General features: G+C 41.2%; 1 protein-coding gene across 2 annotated transcripts in view; it reads right to left on the reverse strand.

Moving 5' to 3' along the window:
* Nucleotides 1–16,657, reverse strand: part of CKAP5 (cytoskeleton associated protein 5) — a 109,114-nt gene extending 92,457 nt beyond the window's left edge. Inside the window, exon 1 of one of the 2 annotated variants that reach the window (XM_059068372.2) lies at nt 16,582–16,657. The gene's annotated coding sequence lies outside the window, so the exon portion shown is untranslated. The remainder of the gene's footprint in view (nt 1–16,581) is intronic. The other variant, XM_059068371.2, reaches the window with a different exon arrangement.
* Between the last annotated feature and the right edge of the window lie 2,794 nt (nt 16,658–19,451).

Genomic DNA, 19,451 nt, shown 5'->3' on the forward strand with positions numbered 1-19,451 from the left:
TAAATAAAATACATAACATTCAACAAATACTGTCTGCCTTTTATATTACACTACTTTTAAAACTAAAAAGCAAATGTATAACAGTGCCCCCCCCCCCCACTGCTCCTAGTTACCTGTGTTCTCAGCAGCCAGGAAGTAGTGTTAACTGAGGATCAGAGGGAGAAGAGGTCCCCCAATCTAAGAACTTTGAAGTCAGGTTTACTGGGGTATAACTTACATATACTAAAATATACTTTAAAAAAATTTTTATTGGAGTATAGTTGATTTACAAAGTCGTGTTAGTTTAAACAACTCCACTTACAATAGCATTGAAAAGAATAAAATATTTGGGAATAAACCTAACTAAGGAGATGAACGACTTGTACACTGAAAACTACAGAACAATGCTGAAAGAAATTAAAGAAGACACAAATAAATGAAAAGACATCCCATATCCATGGATTGGAAGACTTAGTATTATTAAGATTCCATATGTCAGAAAATAATCTATAGATTCAACACAATCTCTCTCAAAATCCCAACAGCACTTTTTTGTAGAAATAGAAAAATTAATCCTAAAATTCATATGGAATCTCAAAGGACCCTGAATAGTCAAAACACTTTTTTTTTTTTTTTACGGTACATGGGCCTCTCCCGCTGTGGAGCACAGGCTCTGGACACACAGACTCAGCGGCCATGGCTCACGGGCCCAGCCACTCTGGCATGTGGGATCTTCCCGGACTGGGGCACGAACCTGCATGCCCTGCATCAGCAGGCGGACTCTCAACCACCGCACCACCAGGGAAGCCCCAAAACACTTTTGAAAAAAAAAATGTTGCAAGACTCTCTTCTTGTTTCCAAAACACATTAAAAAGCCACAATAATCAAAACAGTGTGGTAGGGCTTCCCTGGTGGCACAGTAGTTGAGAGTCCGCCTGCTGATGCAGGGGACACGGGTTTGAGCCCTGGTCTGGGAAGATCCCACATGCTGTGGAGCAACTAAGCGCGTCAGCCACAACTACTGAGCCTGTGCGTCTGGAGCCTGTGCTCCGCAAAGGGAGAGGCCACAACAGTGAGAGGCCCACGCACTGTGATGAAGATTGGCCCACGCACCATGATGAAGAGTGGCTCCTGCTCGCTGCAACTGGAGAAAGCCCGTGCACAGAAACGAAGACCCAACACAGCCAAAAATAAAAAAATAAATAAATTAATTTTAAAAAAGATGTGGCACATATATACAATGGAATATTACTCAGCCATAAAAAGAAATGAAATTGTTATTTGTAGTGAGGTGGTTGTACCTAGAGTCTGTCATACAGAGTGAAGTTAAGTCAGAAAGAGAAAAACAAATACCATATGCTAACACATATATATGGAATCTTAAAAGAAAAATGGGGGTTTCCCTGGTGGTGCAGTGGTTAAGAATCCGCCTGCCAATGCAGAGGACGCGGGTTCAAGCCCTGGTCCGGGAAGATCCCACATGCCGTGGAGCAACTAAGCCCGTGTGCCACAACTACTGAGCCTGTGCTCTGGAGCCCGCGAGCCACAACGACTGAGTCCAAGTGCCACAACTACTGAAGCCTGCGTGCCTAGAGCCCGTGCTCCGCAACAAGAGAAGCCACCACAATGAGAAGCCCGCGCACCACAATGAAGAGTAGCCCCCGATCTCTGCAACTAGAGAAAGCCTGCACACAGCAACAAAGACTCAACGCAGCCAAAAATAAATAAATTAATTTTAAAAAAAGAAAGAAAAATGGTCTGATGAACCTAGGGGCAGGACAGGAATAAAGACACAAACATAGAGAGCGGACTTGAGGACATGGGGAGGGGGAAGGGTAAGCCGGGACAAAGTGAGAGAGTAGCATTGACATATATACACTACCAAATGTAAAATAGCTAGTGGGAAGCAGCTGCATGGCGCAGGGAGATCAGCTCAGTGCTTTGTGACCACCTAGAGGGGTGGGATAAGGAAGGTGGGAGGGAGACGCAAGAGGGAGGGGATATGGGGATATACGTATGCATATAGTTGATGCACTTTGTTATATAGCAGAAACTAACACAACATGTAAAACAATTATACTCCAATAAATATGTTAAAAAAAAAACCTCCCACAACAACAAAACTCCAAATAACCCAATTAAAAATGGGCAAAAGACTTGAACAGACGTTCCTACAAAGATGATATACAAATGGCCAACAATCATATGAAAAGATGCTCAACATCACTAATCATCAGAGAAACGCAAGTCAAAACCACAATGAGATATCCCTCACATCCATTAGAATGGTTACTATCAAATAAACAAATTTAAAAAAAACCAGAAAATAACAAATGTTGGCAAGAATGTAGAGAAATTGGAACACTTGTACACTGTTGGTGGGATTGTAAAATGGTGCAACTGCTATGGAAAACAGTATGGCGTAACCTCAAAAAAAGTAAAAATAGAATACCATATTACCATATGATCCAGTAATTCCACTTCTAAGTGTATGTATGAGTGTGTGTGTATATATATATCCAAAAGAATTTAAAGCTGGGGCTCAGATTTGTACATCCATGTTCAAAGCAGTAGAAGCAACCCAAATGTCCACAGAAGAATAAATGAATGGATAAGCAAAATGTGGTAAATACATACAATGGAATAGTAGTCTTTAAAAGGAAGGAAATCCGGTTACATGCTACAATATGGATAAACTTTGAGGATATCATGCTAAGTGAAATAAGCCAGTCACAAAAAGACAAATATTGTATGATTCCACTTACATGAGGTATCTAAACTATTAAATTAGCAACAGAAAGTAGAATGGTGGTTATTAGGGGCTGGAGGAAGGAGGAAAAGGGAAGTTGTTTAATGGGTACAGTGTATCAGATTTGCAAGATGAAAAAGTTTTTGAGATGTGTTTCACCACAATGTGAATGTAGTTAATTTAAAATGATTATGACGGTAATTTTTATGTTACATGCTTTTTTAAATTTAAGCTGCAATTTTAAAAAAGTGAGATACTTGTCTATTCAACAAAATGCTCTGTAGGTATTTAAAGAAAAAAGAAGACAAAGAAGACTAAAGAAGATATTTAAATACTGATGTGGAAGAAATCTATTATTAAGTTTTAAAAAGAAATTTGGAAGATAGCCTATGAAGTCTAATTCCTTTTTTTGTGTTTAGTAAAAATAAAAAAGGGGGTCATACACATTGGTGGTAGGCTGGTAATGACCCCCAAAGATATTGGGCTGTAATCCCTGAAAACTTTAAATGTTTTATGTGGAAAAAGAGTCTTTGCAGATGTGATTAAAATAAGGATATTGAGATGGGGAGATCATCCTGGATTATCTGGGTGAGCCCTGAATGCAATCACATGTATCCTTATAAGAGGGTGACAGGGAAATTTGACACACACAGAAGAGAAGGCGATGTGAAGATGGAGAAGAGCAAGATCAGAAGACGCTGGAGTGATGCAACACAAGCCAAGGGATACCAAGAGCCGCCAGAAGCTGAAGTGGCAAGGAAGGAGTGCTTCCCCAGGGCCTCTGGAGAAGCATGGCTTTGCCTCAATATTAGCCTCCAGTAAGACTCACCCTAAATTTTAAAAAAAATTCTTATTGAGGGGCTTCCCTGGTGGTGCAGTGGTTGAGAGTCCACCTGCCGATGCAGGGGATGCCAGTTCGTGCCCCAGTCCGGGAAGATCCCACATGCTGCGGAGTGGCTGGGCCCGTGAGCCATGGCTGCTGAGCCTGCGTGTCCGGAGCCTGTGCTCCACAACGGGAGAGGCCACAACAGTGAGAGGCCCACGTACCGTAAAAAAAAAAAAAAAAAAAAATTCATATTGAAATATTGTTGATTTACAATGTTGTGTTAGTTTCAGGCGTACAGCAAAGTGATTCAGATATATATACATACATACATACACACACACACACACACATATATGTATGTATTTAAAGATTCTTTTCCATTATAGGTTATTACAAGATACTGAGTATAGTTCCCTGTGCAGTAGGTCCTTGTTGGTTATCTCTTTTATATATACAGTAGTGTGTATATTTTAATCCTAAACTCCTACTCACCCTAAATTTTGGACTCTGGACTTCAGAACTGTGAGAGAATAAATTACTGTTGTTTTAAGCCACCAAATTTGTGGTCATTTGTTTCAGCAGTCATAGAAAACTAATACAACCTTGTACATGTTTGAAAGCACATAAAACTTTTCTGGATGGATCCATAGAAAACTTAACTATGACCACTTAAAAGAGTGTCTATTGGACTAGCTAGCTAAAGAATTTTTATTTCTCACTTTAATACCTAGCCATGTCTTTTTTCTTTTTTAAACAACAAGCTTCAATATTTTCTATCATAATGTTTTTTTTTGAAGATGTTAGGGGTAGGAGTTTATTAATTAATTTATTTATTTTTGCTGTGTTGGGTCTTCGTTTCTGTGCGAGGGCTTTCTCTAGTTGTGGCGAGCTGGGGCCACTCTTCAACGCGGTGCGCGGGCCTCTCACTATCACGGCCTCTCTTGTTGCGGAGCACAGGCTCCAGACGTGCAGGCTTGGCAGTTATGGTTCATGGGCCTAGGTGCTCCACGGCATGTGGGATCCTCCCAGACCAGGGCTCAAACTCGTGTCCCCTGCATTAGCAGGCAGATTCTTAACCACTGCGCCACCAGGGAAGCCCCCATCATAATGTTTTTAAAAGCTCTAAAACTTTAAAATTGCAGCCTGGCACCTTGAGGATGGATCTGTCTATACTCATCCCGTAAGCCTCAATTCTTCCCCTTAACATTTTTTGGACACCATATCTCCTTTGAAAGAAAGATCTGAACCTTTTTTTAAAAAATAAATTCATTTTAAAATTTTTGGCTGCATTTTGTCTTCGTTGCTACACATCAGCTTTCCCTAGTTGTGGCGAGCAGGGGCCTACTCTTCGGCTCTAGGCACACAGGCTTCAGTAGTTGTGGCATGTGGGCTCAGCAGCTGTGGCTCGTGGGCTCTAGAGTGCAGGCTCAGTAGTTGTGGCGCACGGGCTTAGTTGCTCCGCAGCATGTGATATCTTCCCAGACCAGGGCTCGAACCCGTGTCCCCTGCATTGGCAGGCGGCTTCTTCACCACTGAACCACCAGGGAAGACCCCTGAATCTTATTTATTACCCCAGCATCCAGCAGAGTGCTTTGTCCTCTAACACATAATTCCTAAAATAGCACAATTTCATCAAATCATAGTAGTCTTAAATATACAATAAATGTGTTCTTTGAGTTTATAAATAAAATATTGTATGTTGAATGCATATTTCAAATGTGAAAGGGTAACATGATATATTTAATGGAATTCTAAAGTAAACCCACTTTCAAAGTGAAAAATTATTAAGTAATAGATTTCAAAAAATTTATAAGATTTTTGTCCCTTTTTTTAGTACCTTTTTTTTTTTTTTTTAAAGGCCTTCAGGAGCAATCAGACTTGTCATCTTTTTTTTCTTGACCTTTTTTAAAAAAAATTTATTTAGTTATTTATTTATGGCTGTGTTGGGTCTTCGTTTCTGTGCAAGGGCTTTCTCTAGTTGTGGCAAGCGGGGGCCACTCTTCATCGCGGTGCACGGGCCTCTCACTATCGCCGCCTCTCTTGTTGCGGAGCACAGGCTCCAGACACGCAGGCTCAGTAATTGTGGCTCACGGGCCCAGCCGCTCCGCGGCATGTGGGATCTTCCCGGACCGGGGCACGAAGCTCTTAATGGATTTTATAATAAAAAAATAGGTACTAGGGTTTCCCTGGTGGCGCAGTGGTTGAGAATCCGCCTGCCGATGCAGGGGACACGGGTTCGTGCCCCGATCCGGGAAGATCCCACATGCCGCGGAGCGGCTGGGCCCGTGAGCCATGGCCGCTGAGCCTGTGCGTCCGTAGCCTGTGCTCCGCAACGGGAGAGGCCACAACAGTGAGAGGCCCGCATACCACAAAAAAAAAAAAAAAAAAAAAAAAAAAAAAAATCCATTAAAAGAGGAAAATTTTAATTTTAAAATCTTTCATTTGGTAAAGTCATGGCAGAACAGTTGCTTGTAATAAATCTTATTACAGAGCACTCTAGTCAAAATTAAATTCAATCTAAACTGTCGTGTTGGGCGCTGGAGTTAGATCTGAGCTCTAAAGCTTCCTTTGTCACACACTAGCTGAGCCTCAGTTTCATTATCCATCATAACAGTACCATCTTCATGTGGTTCCTTATTTAATACACACTTCTGGGGCATTCATATGTGCCAGGCACTATTCTAAGCACTTCACATATACTAACTCATTTAATTCTCATAACTCTGAGATTGATATTAGCCCCATTTTACAGATGAGAAAACTGAGGCATAGCGGTTAACTAACTTGCCTAAGGTGATTCAACTAACTGTAATGGTGAACTATTGAAGTGAAAATGAGATTTCTGCTTTATACCTGTTAAGAATCCCCCCAAATACCCATATTATTCCCCTGTCCCACAGGTACACTTAGTATGTAGCTAAGTACCTAATACAGAGTAGCATCTCATGATCTGATGCTATTCTGTATTAGGTACTTACTGAGTACAGGGAAGTGAAATACACTAGCCCAGGGGCAATACTATGAGGGTGTAACAGAGGCACTTAATCTAGACTGGAGGGTTAGGGAAGGTCTCCTTGAGAAAGTGATATTTAGGCTGAGAACTAAAGGAAATTAATATGGATTAGCCAGGCATAGGCATAATAACTAGATTTAACAAGAGAATGTTTCAGGCATGTGTGTGAAAGCCTGAAAGAGCTAGGCAAGAGAAAGAACAGAACTGCAACTCATGTGGCCAAAACAGGAGTTGAGAGAAAGGGCAGACTGAAAAGGGCCAGATCTTACAAAGCCAGTGACTTTATGCAAGGAAGTAGTACTAACAGATGGCACGGCAAATATCAAGCTCTCAAGAAACAGTGGCTATCATTATTGTGTTATTATTATAAGCACCATCCCAGAGTTATCTAGAGATTTTAGAAAGACTTCAGACTTAACCAAACCCACATTTCAGTCCTCTGGTTCAAGAAAGGCCTAAGTTAGCTTAGAGCTCTTGGGACCAAATAAGGCGAGTCTTCTCTGATCTAAAACAAACCATTTCATTGGGTGTATAAGCAATCTATTCCTTTTTATCCTATAGAAAGCAGATTTACTACTAAACAAGTAAATGTCATTTTATAATACTCAAGGGGACTGTCCATATTTCGTTTGGAGGAATCCCCCATATTAAACATAGCTCCTCTAAAGCATTAAAAAACTGTTTTCCCTTACTGCCCAGAGATTTCTGATATGGGATCTGGTCTTTACTCCCAAATGAAGAACTCATGCTAGTTCTAGACTAGGGGGTTTTCATGAGATTTTCTTTTTTAAAAGCAATGTATCGCATAAGAAATACGACCAGAAGAAAAGTGTGTAATTATAGTACTGAAAAAAATTCCTAAAATCTAAAAATGAGAGACTTCATATTTTAAGTGAATAAGGACATAAAATGATTTAAAAAAAACACTGCAAATAAATACATAAAAGAAATAAAACAGCAAAACAAATTAGAGAAAGAGATGTTCTAGACAGCCAAGTTTGCCAGGTATCAGAGGTTTATTCCTAAAACATCAATTATTTTATGTAACTTTTTTCCATTTAAAATAAATCTAAGAAAATACATAAGCCTCCCAGTCTTAAACAAAGTAGACTGATAATTATTTAAACTTTTCAGGATAATCCATTTGAGCAATCAATGTAGCAAAACCCTCAAGATGTACTGCCAAAGAGGTATGAGGGACTCTTGCATCAAAACCAAATGGTTCCAATATGGCTTTTTTGAATTTTAATGTTTTATGTTTTGTTAGCTTTTCTTCCTCAAACTTTGTGATCAAATTAACACCTCAGCTTAGAGCAGTGCTACCTAATTTTAGCTCTTGATTTAAAGACCCAAGCAGGGGGACTTACCTGGTTGCACAGTGGTTAAGAATCCGCCTGCCAATGCAGGGGACACGGGTTCGAGCCCTGGTCCGGGAAGATGTCACATACCGCGGAGCAACTAAGCCCATGCGTCACAACTACTGAGCCTGCGCGCTGCAACTACTGAAGCCCGCGAGCCTAGAGCCTGTGCTCCGCAACAAGAGAAGCCACCGCAATGAGAACCCTGCATGCCGCAACGAGAGAAAGCCCGTAGAACGAACGAACCAAGCAGGGTGAAAATGTGCATAAAGAGGGAGTAGGACCTACTTGAAGGAAGTCAATAAAATTTAGACTGCAGAAAATACTTTTTTGGTTTATTTCCTGGTATTTAACTTGCAGATAAATAAAACACTAAGTCTTATGCTTGAAAAAAGAAAAAAGACAACTGCATTAAAGGAATGAATTTCATTTCAAGAAATACTCGAGACTAATCAACTTTTTTCTCATCTTTATAGAAAGAATTAAAAAGTCACTTTAATTAATAACCTCTAAGGGACTTCCCTGGTGGCACAGTGGTTAAGAATCGCCTGCCAATGCAGGGGACACGGGTTCAATCCCTGGTCCAGGAAGACCCCACATGCCGCAGAGCAACTAAGCCTGTGTGCCACAACTATTGAGCCTGAGCTCTAGAGCCCGCAAGCCATAACTATTGAGCCCGTGTGCCACAACTACTGAGCCTGCGCTCTAGAGCCCACAAGCCACAACTACTGAAGCCCGTATGCCTAGAGCCCGTGCTCCACAACAAGAGAAGCAACCGCAGTGAGAAGCCCGCGCACCACAATGAAGAGTAGCCCCTGCTTGCCACAACTAGAGAAAGCCCACGCGCAGCAATGAAGATCCAACACAGCCAAAAATAAATAAATTTATTAAAAATTTTTTAAAAAGAGTTATGGGGGAAAGTTAGATCTCAGTAAAAAGCATACCACAAAGAGGACATGTGTTTGGGACATAAGTTTCCTCTGAAAGTTGGAGAGACCTGTATGAATTCATGTTTAGCTTAATGTAAATACAGATGGAAAGATATAAAACAACTGTATGTATATGCATATAAATGACTTAGTATACATACATACCTACCTGTTTCCTGAGAGGGACTACGAACAATGACATCCTAGCAATAAGCACACCTAGTATCCAGATCTTGGCTTCTAAATACCACTGTCCCATGAAAGGAACCAGGGCTGATTCTAGGGCTGGGACAGGGAAAATATAAGATGGGTCTGGAGTATCTTGTACAGAAAGGAAATGCTCAAAAAGAAAAAAAGGATAGGAGCATGTCAAAGGAACACAGGAGGAGCCAACCTGAAAGCTGCAACAATTTGAGCAAAAATAAATAAATAACAAAGAATCAGATTTTAAAACAGATATTCATACTGATATAGATAAATGGTTAAAAAGAAAAATAAATGGGGAAAACAAGACAAATCTTCATTACAAAATTCCAAATAATCTATGTAGATACTCTTCCCTTCAGGAAGTAGAATTTAAGCCCCCCACCCACTTTGAGGATGGGCTAGACTCAGTCACTCACTTCCAAAGAATAGGCATAGGGACTTTCCTGGTGTCCAGTGGTTAAGACTCTGTGCTTCCAATGAAGGGGGCACAGGTTTGATTCCTGGTTGGGGAACTAAGATCCTCCATGCTGCATGGTGCGACCAAAAATAAATAAATAAACAACAACAAAACTTAAAAAAAAAAAAGAATAAGTATAGAAAGGGAAAAATAGTAACTTTACTACTTAACCTGGCAAACACTACCAAACACTAACCAAGTGTTCAAGGTTAACATCATCAGTGATGTCATGTGGATATCGCATATTTCCTGATAGGAAATGATGGTATTCTGTAACATTCTTTCCAAAAACACATAACCCTTGTCTAAAAATGAAAAAAAAATCAGACAAACCCTAAGGAAGAACATGCCAGAAAATAACTGACTAGTACTCAAAATTGTCAAGACCATGAAGACAAGGAAAGACTGAGAAACTGTCAAAGACCAGAGGAGACTCGGAGGGATGACAAGTAAAGGCAACAGGTTACCCTGGATTGGATCCTGAAACAGAAAGGTGATATAAATAGAAAATTACAGCTATCCCAACAAAATCTGGAGTTCAGTTAAAACTAATGCATCAATGTTGGTTTCTTCATTTTGACAAATGTACCATGTAAGATGTTAACAACAGAGGAGACTGGGTGAGAGGTATATAGAATTCTATATCTTTGCAACTTTTCTGTAAATCGAAAATTATTACATTATTTTTTAAAAGTTTCCTCTAGGGCTTCCCTGGTGGCGCAGTGATTGAGAATCCGCCTGCCGATGCAGGGGTCACAGGTACATGCCCCGATCTGGGAAGATCCCACATGCCGTGGAGCAGCTGGGCCCGTGAGCCATGGCCGCTGAGCCTGTGCGTCCGGAGCCTGTGCTCCACAACGGGAGAGGCCACAACAGTGAGAGGCCCGCGTACCGCAAAAAAAAAAAAAAAAAAAAGTTTCCTCTAAAAAAAAAAAAAACCCCTATCATTTATCTTCAAAAAAGTCATGTCTTGAAAAACAAAATTTTGAAAAAGTGGGAGGGCTTCCCTGGTGGCGCAGTGGTTGAGAATCTGCCTGCCGATGCAGGGGACACGGGTTTGTGACCCGGTCTGGGAAGATCCCACATGGCGCGGAGCAGCTGGGCCCGTAAGCCATGGCCGCTGAGCCTGCGCGTCCGGAGCCTGTGCTCCGCAAAGGGAGAGCCACAACAGTGAGAGGCCCGCGTACTGCAAAAAAAAAAAAAAAATCCGCCTGCCAATGCAGGGGACACGGGTTCGAGCCCTGGTCTGGGAAGATCTCACATGCCACAGAGCAATTAAGCCCGTGCACCACAACTACTGAGCCAGCACTCTAGAGCCCACGAGCCACAACTACTGAGCCCGCATGCCACAACTACTAAAGCCCGCGTGCCTAGAGCCTGTGCTCCGCAACAAGAGAATCCACCACGATGAGAAGCCCGCGCACTGCAATGAAGAGGAGCCCCTGCTCGCCGCCACTAGAGAAAGCCCGCGCGTAGCAATGAAGACCCAACACAGCCAAAAATAAATAATAAATAAATAAATTCTTTAAAAAAAACCCTAAGTCACAGAAGCTTTCTAAATAAACTAGCTGAAAAAAAGTCAGATTTTTGAAAAAGATTCAGGAAATCTCTCTTTAAAAAAAAGTGGGATACCTCACACCTACTAGAATGGCTAAAATCCAAAAAAACTGATGAAACTAAATGCTGACAAGATGTGAAACAAAAAGAACCCTCATTCACTGCTGGTGGAAATGCAAAATGGTACAGCCACTTTTGAAGAGAGTTTGGCAGTTTCTTACAAAGTTGAACATTGTCTCACTATATGATCCAGCAATCACACTTGTAGGTATTTACCCAGAGGAACTAAAAATTTATGTCCACACACAAAAAAATGTTTATTGCTGCTTTGTCCATAATTGTCAAAAGCTAGAAGTGACCTAGATATCCTTCAATTAGGTGAATGGATAAACAAACTGTGGTACATCCATACGATGAAATCTTATTCAGCAATAAAAAAGAAATGAGCCATCAAGCCAAGAAAAGACATGGAAGAACCTTACATAGATACTCCTAAGTGAAAGAAGCCAGTCTGAAAAGGGTACATAGTGTATGATCCAATTATATTACACTCTGGAAGAGGAAAAAACTATGGAGACAGTAAAAAGATCAGTGGTGGCAAGGGGGTGGTTGAGGGAGGAAAGGATGAATAGGTGAAGTACAGGAGATTTTTAGGGCAGTGAAACTATTCTTTACGATACTATAATGGTGGATAAATAACATTATGAATGTCAAAACCTACAGAAGTTTAAAACATAAAGAGTAAACTTTAATGCATGCTAATTTAAAAAAGTCATTTAGGAGATTGGGGATCCCATAAAAGAATGCAGACTTGGGACAAGAGAATCTAACTATATTACAAATGTGTGAAACCACCTCACTGAAGTGGGTGGGGAAAAAGAACTGACCGAGGTAACTTTGAAAATGAATGGAGTCCGAAAACTAAAAGCAAAAGGAACTGCGTATAAGCACTGTACTTCTAGTTAATAAAGTTTCCTATGGGAGTGTGAATTAACAATTCAGATATTGCTATACATGTATACTGGAGCTGAACAATTAAGTAAATGGATGATAGAAGCCAAGTTTCTCACTGTTGAAGTGGAAATTCAGATCAACAAGGGGGAGGAGGCTAGAATGATCTATACGGTAATGGATTAGACTTGGAGATATCAGTAAGAACTCATATTTAACTTAACATAGATACAGATGGTGACATACAGAAATATCTATAGATATGTCTATATACACCAGTTAGCATATACATCTATATTTCTTTGTTCTGTTAGCTGAGAGGGCCCCCCCCCCAAATGACACCCCAGTAGCAATGAGAACACTTACTGCCCAGATCTTGGTTTCTATTACCATTCTCCAGTAAAAGGTACCAGGGCTTCTTGGAGAAATGGCTAATTCCAGCACTGTGACACGAAATATACAAGATGAGCCTAGAGCACCTTATAGTCCCAGAAAGTAGGGAAGTGCTCAAATATAATTAAATAAAAACAGCACGCACACACACACACACACACACACACACACACACACACACACACACACACACAGAGACAGATGTGGGAATGTTAAAGGGACACAGGAGTCAACAGAAAGAACTCTGAATGGATAAAGCTGGAACAATTTCAGCAACAAAATAAAATAGTACTGGAATATAACTCAAAGTATAAAATATCCTTCAGTTCATACTGATATAAATGTTTGACTAATTAAATTAATAAATGGGGAGAGCGAGACAAATGTTCCATGCAGAAGAAATTCAAATAAATTATGTAGATATTCCACCCCAAGGACAGGGAGCACAACTCCTCTCTCCATAAGTGAGCTGTACATAATTACTTCCTTCCAAAGAGCACAGTATGAAAAGAGGAAAAGAGTAACTTACAGTGAAGAAACCTGACAAACACTACTTCAGCCATATGACCAAATCAACAGTCACAAATCATGTTGACGTGATGTTATATGATGTGATGAATATGGCATTCTCTCTGTGATCTTCCACCCGAAAACTCATAACCCTAGTCTAATCCTGAGAAAAACATCAGATAAATTCCAATACAGGAACATTCCACTATACCTGACCAGTACCCCTAAAAACTTCTACAGATTTGAAAGTTTTTAAAAATAGGGGGAAAAAAAGTGGGAGGGGGAAGCCAGATCTACGTTCTCTGCCAGTCAACACAAACAAAAAGCTATCATTTTCCCATGATTCTTAGTTGAAGACTTTCCAAATTAGTCTGCTAAGATATTGCTCACATCCAAAGACACTGTAACACAGCCAACTGGTTAGTTATATATTGTCTTTATCACTTCATTACATGGAGAAAACTATGCCAGTTTTGGCCAACCTTGTTCAGCAAATATTTTCTGACCACCTTATTTGACTTAAGCACTGCTTGACTCATTGAGGTAACCTCACAGATGAAAAAAAAAAACCCCAAAAAACTATGCTCCCCTGCTCTGCTTTCACTTCTGTGAGGAAATCAGACAATATACAAGCAAACAATAAATGGCCTATCATATAGCAATAAACGCTATGAAGTTTAAAAAAAAAAAAAAGAAAGTGAGGTAAACATGACCAAGAGAGCTACTCTAATTGGAGCTTAGAAAATGCCTCTTTAAGGAGATGACATTTGACCTGCGAACTGAGTGAAGCCTATATACAAAGACAGGCTTGAGGTAGGGGTAGAGCAGGTGGGAAGTCCCAGGCAGAGAGAACAACAAACACAAAGTCCAAAAAGAAATTAAGTTTAGGACTTCCCTGGTGGCGCAGTGGTTGCGAGTCTGCCTGCCAATGCATGGTATGCAGCTTCGAGCCCTAGTCCCGGAAGATCCCACATGCCACGGAGCAACTAAGCCTGTGCACCACAACTACTGAGCCTGCAAGCCACAACTACTGAGCCCGCATGCCACAACTACTGAAGCCTGCACGCCTAGAGCTGGTGCTCCACAACAAGAGAAGCCACCGCCATGAGAAGCCCGCACACTGCAACAAAGAGTAGCCCCCCATTCACCACAACTAGAGAAAGCCCATGTGCAGCAACCAAGACCTAACACAGCCAAAGATAAATAAAATTAATTAATTTTAAAAAAAGAATAAGTTTAATGTGTTTGAGATAAACAAGTAGGCAAGGCAACTGTCCTGACAGAAAAAAGCTAAGTAACATATTCTGAATTCTACAGGTAATATGCATTTAAAATTAATTAAAATTAAAATTAAAAAAGAAAATCTCAAACCTCTCCAACATTGATCACCAGGAATCCATCAATCATAATGAGATCCAGATCTCAATTTTATGCCCCCACTTAGTCCCCCTCCCACTGTCACAGCTGTCCATCTCCCATATGGTATATACTGCATTTTGAACTGTTCCACCTTCCCTCTAAAACCCACCATGCCTATGGTTCATATTTCATTATGTCTGTGACAGAAGTTTAAAAAAGGAGGGGGCAGGGGGAGATTCTACCCAGAAAATGATTCTGAATTCTCCCTAACAGATCTCATTACTTCACATAGAACAACCAGAGGTTACGAGCAAAGGCCCTGAAGACACACTAACTTGGGTTCAAACTGAGGTTCTATCAGTTGTATGATTTTGAGCAAGCTGTGTAACCTTTCTAAGACTCAGTTTCCTCATCTGTAAAAAGTTGTGAGAATAAAATAAGATAAAACGTGGCACCTAGTGAATATTCAATAAATGTTAACTACTGCTGGTAAAAGTATTTGAGCATTTATTTTGTTCAAGGACTAGAGCTAGCCAGAGGGATTATAGAAACTACAATTTGCTACAGCAAATTGTTTGAGAGATAAAACTGTCAAACTCCCTTAGGTCAGGGGCTTTGTCTTTTTCTGGTTCACTAGCATTATTCCCAGAATCTAGAACAATGTTTAACACACTGTAGGCATCAATCTCAATATCTGTTGAATGAATGAATGAGACTCCATTAAGTCAAATGAGCATAAAAGAGTATGGCTTTGCTCCAATATGAAGAAAAGTTTTCCTTCTTCAAGATTTTTAACAATAAGCTAAGACATTGTTAAATGTTTATTATTTTTAATTGCCTCCCCAAAGCCTAGGACAGTGTTCATAATACTAAGGTACTCCAATTTATTGCAGTTAAAACTCTGCTGCTAAAATTAAGCTGTTAAAATTTTTAAAGTAATACATTATAAAGTATATTGTTAAGGAATATCTTTGCTTGCTGTTGCCTGAGTGAACAAACTTTAAAAACTTGTGTAAAAATTTTTTCTCATGAGTTTACCAACTAGGTTTAATTTATGCTGGCAAAATATATTGATTTCACCTTTCTCTATATCATTTTATAAAAACATTATACTTTATCCAGTCACTTAAGAAAAGTCCAAAATCTTTTATGATTTCTTAAAAGTTTCAAAAGATTGTTAGCTTAATTCATCAGCTCTTTAGGTCAAAGAAGGACTTTTCAGGGTGATAAAAATGGAGAAAGGAGGAGTTCACCTCTCTCAAAATGAGTTTTCAATTACTATAATTATGCATAAAATAAGACAGGGAGCATTTCTGGGCCACGATTTGAAGCCTTGATTCCCCTAAGAATTAAACTGGAGCCATGCATAAATTTGGGGCAAGTTCTGCAAAAACCTCTTCATCCTCTATTGATGCTGAATGAAAAACTCATTGTTAAGATTCATCAACACGAATATATTTTCTAACACACAGCAGCCACTCTGGCAACACGACTTTCACCGTTTTCTATCCCAGAAACAAAACGGATGCATTTAAATCCAGCCCGACAATTACCACCATTGCAGGGTAGCTATCTCAACCGCCAGAGTGGTAAAAGCTAAAAAGCAAGAATCTAGTTTACCAAACCCTCACCTTAAAGTAGCAAGGCCTGCTTAACCTACACTGCTGGCTATTGTATTGGTCCCCCAAACCTTCAGAGCTGGAAAGATATCTTAACTCTACTGACACCTTCTGAGAGAGAAAGCCAGGCGGAAGGGCGGAGCGGTATGATCCGAATCGTTTAAATCGCAGCAAGCCGGTGGGGACCCAGGTGCGCGGGCAGGCCCCGGTACTACTGTCCTTGTCACGCTCTGAGGCGACCAGGCCCTTCACGACCACCACAGCCCTCGGAGGCTCTTACTCATTCATTCATTTGACAATTACGCGAGGGGCGCCGTAGCCGGGCCGGCTCGCAGACCCCCGCCCCAGTATCCAAACACCCTGAGCCGCCAGGCACGGCCCTGCGCCGCACGCGTCCCCAGGACGCTACCGCCCGAACCCCGCCGCGGCGCGTTCTGGTCACCCAGATCCCAGCCCCGGCCTCCGCCTCACACAAGCGCCCACGCCCCTCGCCCTCCCAGCTGCGAGTCCCCCGGCCTCCGCCCCGCTTCACCGCCTCAGACCCGCCGGGTTCGTGGGGCGAGGGAGGGGCGCGTCCGCAAAGGCCCCCCCGCCCGGGGTTCAGGGCCGCTACGCGCGCGCGACTCGTGAACTCGAGGGCCTAGGCAGGTGAACCAGGCCCACAGTCCACTCACCTCCGCTGGGTCAGAACCGAGGGGCTGCTCTAAGCCGTTTGAAACCGCTTGGGCCGCCGCACACCCCGCAGTGTCCTCGTTGTTTATTGGTCCTCGGCGGACCGCCCATCGCCCTTCTTATTGGTCCATTTGAAAGAACTATGGGTACGCGCCGCCCTCAGCCTTAAAGGGGCCACGCGCAGCCGTGTTTCCCTTGGAACCCGGCGCTGCTTGGTCCGTTGGGCGCCGGAGCGAAAGATGCAGACATCCCCGGAAAGAAGCGCGAAAGGTCTGTGGAGAGTTGTGCATCCCCGGCCGTCAGCAGGTTTGCTTTATTTAATTACAGATATTTAAACTGCTGTCAACACTTGGCAATTTTTTATGAGTCGTTTCATTCATATTGATTGCGCAGCTAAGTGCGTGAGGAAAACCAGAGAGCCTGCTGGATATATAGTGGAAGGAGGGTGAATGGAGCCGGGAGGCTGGATTCTGGTCTTAGACCTGCTCTGAGTAAAGCACTTTTCTTAGTAAATAATCTGGAGCTTAGTTTCCTCATATGTAAGACGGGATAATGATGTTTCCCTTATAAACTTAGTGTGAGGATTTAATATAATTAATTGAATGTCTAGGAATGGGCTTTGAACAGTAATGCATTCTTCAAAGGCTTGATAATCTTGTTATTTATAAAAATGAGGGGCTTGGTTAATTTGGTCCGAAAATTCTTGTTTAGCTCTACATCCAATGTTTCCATGAAACATTGGTCCTAAGTTCCAAGGAACCTGCAAACTACAGTGGTCAGAAGAATAAAACATATAGACTAGTCACTAAAATTCAAAGCAATATGAGAACAATATAAAAGAAAAGCTGTAGATGTTTAACTGAAGGGAGAAATTAGATGGGGGAGGATCTGGGAAGGGGATGGTTGTTTGTTTGTTTTTTTTTTTTTTAGGGGAATGGATTTTTAATCTGGGATTTAAAGCATATGTAGCCAAGAGACTAAGAAATGGAGAGGGGATGGGTGAAAGTAATAAAACAATTTTTTAAAGTCCATCAAACTGGCAAAGATGAAACAGTTTAACAACTTTTGTTTAGCCAAGAGTAAGAGAAATACACACTCAAACTCACTTCTTGGTAAAAGTATAATTGGTACAAACTTTTACGAGGCCAATTTAGCAGTTATTAAAATGTAAAATGTACATAATCTCTGGCCAAGTAATGCTACTGATGGGAATTTGTCATACAGACCTATGCATGTATGGAAGGAAAAATGTACAGAGACATTCACTGCAGCACTGATTTAGAAAACAAACAAACAACAACAACAAACCCTGAAATTTATATGTTCATCTATAGGGAACTTATTATATAAATTATGGTATAATCCGTTTAATAGAACATTGCAACTGTTGAAAACAATGTGATTAATCTATACGTGCTGGTTAGAAAAATGCACCTTTAACTGAAAAGAAGCCAAGTTGCAGAAAAGCATACATATATGGAATGATTTTATTATATATGGTTATAAATATATGTATATTTGTGTACATGCCTCAAAATGGTTAGAACATTACTGGAATTTCAAAAAACTTAATAGGAATGGGACTTGCCAGGGAGAGAAATGAATTTTTTACCACTGACATGTTAAAAAAATTTTTTTTTAATAAAAGGAGCAGGGAGGATGTCTAGTAGTTGGAAAAGTACAGGCAAAGGCACAGAGACAAGAAAGTACATAGTATGTTGGGAGTTGAACATGTGGGTTGATTTTAGAACAGGGCTCATGTTAGGAAGTAGTGGGACACAGATTAACAGAGAAAGTTAGGAACAGTTTTTGGAGGGTCTTGAATACTAGGGTAAGGAATTTGTACTTTATTAAAGTAGGCAGTGGGGAGCTATTGAAGGTTTCTGAGCAAGGGAGTGACAAAATCAGGACTGCACTTTAGAAAAACTAATTAGGTTGATTGTCTAATTCTAAAATGGGTTCGAGTTGAGAGTTCAGTTAGGAGTCTGATATGAGCAGTGGAAATGATGAGAACAGATTCAAGAAAGAGGGAAGGATTTGGCAACAGACTAGCTTAGGTATAAAGGTGAGGGTGGGGCCCATTTAGGGAGATGAGTCAGAGTGTGCCAGGATTTGAGCCTAGGAACTGGGAGGCGTTGATTGCCCAAATGGAAGTAGAAAGTCAGGAGAAGCCCGTCTCAAAGGGAAGACAAGGTATTTAGTTTCAGACCTGTTTACTTTTACATACCAATGAGACATGCAAATGGAATCATGTAAGTAGGCCCAGGAAATACAGAGTGAGAGCTGTGAGAAGAGATTAGGACTCCAGTGATAGAGATTTGGGGATCACCTTCATAAAGTGAAAAGATGAAATTGTGGGTGAGACCACAGAGTGGGAGAGTGGAGAGAGTGAAAAGATAGGAGACGAGGACAGATCCACAGGTGGAGGTAGGAGAGAGGAGCCAATCGAAGCAAAAAGCTCACGATAACCTTTTTAAAAAATTAAGTTATTTATTTATTTATTTTTGGCTGTGTTGGGTCTTCGTTGCTGCGCGTGGGCTTCTTCTAGTTGTGGTGAGTGGGGGCTACTCTTCGTTGCAGTGCGCGGGCTTCTCATGGCGGTGGCTTCTCTTGTTGCAGAGCACGGGCTCAAGGAGTGCGGGCTTAAGTATCTGAGGCACGCGGGCTCAGTAGTTGTGGCTCACAGGCTCTAGAGCTCAGGCTCAGTAGTTGTGGCACAAGGGCTTAGTTGCTCCGCGGCATGTGGGATCTTCCCGGACCAGGGCTTGAACCTGTGTCCCCTGTATTGGCAGATGGATTCTTAACTACTGCACCACCAGGGAAGTCCACAATAACTTTTGAGAAACAGGCTAGAAATATATAGAAATAGTCT

This window comes from Kogia breviceps, chromosome 7, assembly GCF_026419965.1.
Source record: "Kogia breviceps isolate mKogBre1 chromosome 7, mKogBre1 haplotype 1, whole genome shotgun sequence".
Classification (NCBI taxonomy): Eukaryota; Metazoa; Chordata; class Mammalia; order Artiodactyla; family Physeteridae; genus Kogia; species Kogia breviceps.